The following is a 2,658-nucleotide window of genomic DNA, read 5'->3' as shown; positions in this document are numbered from 1 at the left end:
TCTTTCTACTGCGAAGAGGAATTTAAAAAATGTTCAAATCTTCACACAGTGACTAAGGTCATTTTATTTATTTTATGATTCAAGTATTTGTTTTTGAATTTTTATTAGTAATATTAATTAAAGAATGAGCTTTAAACTCGAATGAGAATGAGGAATTCGAAGGTTTAGTGGAGCCCCAAAGCTCAACTCCATATATACAGATTGGCCTTATTACAGTCACGTAGATTGTTGGAATTTTAGACCGTATGTCTAGTAAGTACTGTAATAGTCGAAATCGACGTGCTGTTTTCTATCTTTTCAGTATTGTGTCAGGATTCCCATTTAATCGTTTGTCCAAATGTAGCCAAGGTAGCGGATCTGTTCGACAGGGGTAAGAGTAACATCATTAAATGAAACTGTAGGGCAGTCAGTAGGTTTACGACGAAGGGTATAAGTGATTTGTTGGGATTGGTTGGAATTTATCATAATCCTCCAATTACACCATTCTTCGAGAGCTGTAATATGGGATTGGCGATTTCGGGATACAATTAATGGATTAAAATTAAATATAAATTTTAAATTTAATTCCCTTATAAGGATGAAATATTAGTTTCAGATAAAGAAAAACTTTTCAATCGTTTTGATTTATATCCCCAGTTCTAATTTGTTTTTTTTTTATTGGGTTTTTATTAGTGCCCTAAGCTAAGTATAGTCGAGTGGTATTGAAGTTATTTCTATTTTATTGATTTTTCAAAAGAAATCCAGGGTCAAAAATTTAACTATAAAATTTTATTTTCCAATTTGTTTGAGATTTAGTATTTCAGATTTTTTTTTTCTATTTGCACCTGTATTTGGCGCCCTATCCATGACATATGCTGGGATGAGGGAGATAGCACCCAGTGGTGCATCCTGACGTTAAGTAAATTATTTTATTACTTGAGGAGGTCCGCATCCAACTCCTCTTCAGCCTACGCTGAGTTACGTCAGGAATGTCATGTGTTGCCATCTGTCGTATATATTTATTGAAATGTCCATGTAGCGTGTTGTGTAACCGTTTGTAAGTCGTATGAATGTGGTCCGTTGCAGTCGGAATGGGTAGGTCGGTGTGAATGGTCTCGTTTGAAACATAAAGTGGTGAGTTCGTTGTCAATCTTAAAAATTGTGATTGAAAAGTTTGTATTTTCTTAATCTGTGTCTTTTTAGCAGGTCCATAAATTTGGCAGGCGTAAGTCCATATGGGTTTTAGTAAGTAATTTTATACGTTAAGTTTCTTTCTGAGGGATAATTTAGAACGTCTGTGTAGTATAGAATATAATTGTCTCATTCGGAAATTTAGTGTTTTACGTTTTGTCTTGTCGTGTGGGCCTCATGTCAACCTTCTGTCATAGGTAAGTCCTAAATAAGTTACTGTGTTTGTTTGTGGTATAGGGTGATTGTCAATGTAAACTGAAGGGCATGGTTTGGGTAGTAGAGTAAATGTGACATGTGACTTGTCGTGATTAATCTTGATTTTCCATCGTGTGCATCATGTCTGTATATTGTTTAGACTATGTTGTAGTGTTAGTGTGACATGTCAGTTACGTGGTAGTTACTATCTTGTTGTTTGTCAGTAAGTCGTTTGTGAATATGATGTACAGAAGTGGGGCCAGGATAGAACCTTGAGGGACGTCTGCAAATATTGGTTTCATTGATGAGTTCACTGAGCTTGGTTGGACAGAAAAGAAACGGTCATGAAGAAATGATTGCAAAATTAAATAATAGGTGCTTGGGAGAATTGGCTTAAGTTTAAAAAGAAGGCCTTCAGGGTATCTTGAGGTGGTAAAAGTTAAAATCAACTTTGTTTCACTCCTAAACAATGTTTATTAACAATGACACAGCGAATTTAGCTGATAGCATTTATGTTACCATAGTTACCGCCTCATCACTTAATCTATACTCATGCTCAAATATAGCAATAGGGAAGCATTGCTGGATCTTCTTGTGCGCAATAATGGCCTAACATGCCTGATCCCTTGAAGGTCATTCTGTATGTGCTGTACTGCATTGCGGTGTATTGCAATAATTTAACTACTGCGTTTGCGTTCCTGCGGCTAGGACTTTTTAGAAATGATCAATCGATTTCAGCAATTCGTGTAGATATTCTTCCTAAAGATAGTTTTTAAGATCTTATTATCAACTGAATAACAAAATTAACTAAAATTTAGATACGTCAATAAAACATATCGGTAAATTTTAAATCATTTTATTCATTGATATCCAATATCTTTGTCAATACAAACGGTGGCTATTAGCAGTTTGGAATTCTCTTTTTTTGAAATTCTCTGCGACTATCACATTTTTGAAAGTGCCCTGCAACAAAAATAAAAAAAATAATTAAAATTCATTATAGCATTACGCTACTTTAAAAATAATAGTCCTATGTATTACCTGTTGTTAACTAGTATGTCAGGATAATTTCTGAAGGCAATAATATATATATTTAATTATTAAAATTATTTGATTCTTACAAAACTATTAGTATTGAATTTCTGTTCCAATGGGCTTTTGTGCTTACCAGTTATATATCTTAATATTTATAAAATATTGTTACCATTGAAATATATAATATAATGCTATGTACTAGTAGCAGATTTACTTGGGATGCCAGGATAATCGCTGAAGGCAATTATCCAAAAATAA

General features: G+C 33.6%; 1 long non-coding RNA gene across 1 annotated transcript in view; it reads right to left on the bottom strand.

The window, feature by feature from the left end:
- Positions 1 to 2,205: 2,205 nt before the first annotated feature.
- The window catches only part of LOC136796418 (uncharacterized), a 9,031-nt gene continuing 8,578 nt past the window's right edge, over positions 2,206 to 2,658 (bottom strand). The window contains exon 3 of the long non-coding RNA XR_010844131.1: positions 2,206 to 2,328. This is a non-coding gene — a long non-coding RNA (uncharacterized lncRNA). The remainder of the gene's footprint in view (positions 2,329 to 2,658) is intronic.

The sequence above is a fragment of the Halyomorpha halys genome, unplaced genomic scaffold (genome assembly GCF_000696795.3).
Source record: "Halyomorpha halys isolate HHAL.00 unplaced genomic scaffold, Hhal_1.1 Scaffold381.1, whole genome shotgun sequence".
NCBI lineage: Eukaryota > Metazoa > Arthropoda > Insecta > Hemiptera > Pentatomidae > Halyomorpha > Halyomorpha halys.
Note: the sequence above shows the minus strand (reverse complement) of the source record. Positions and strands in the feature narration are given on the sequence as shown.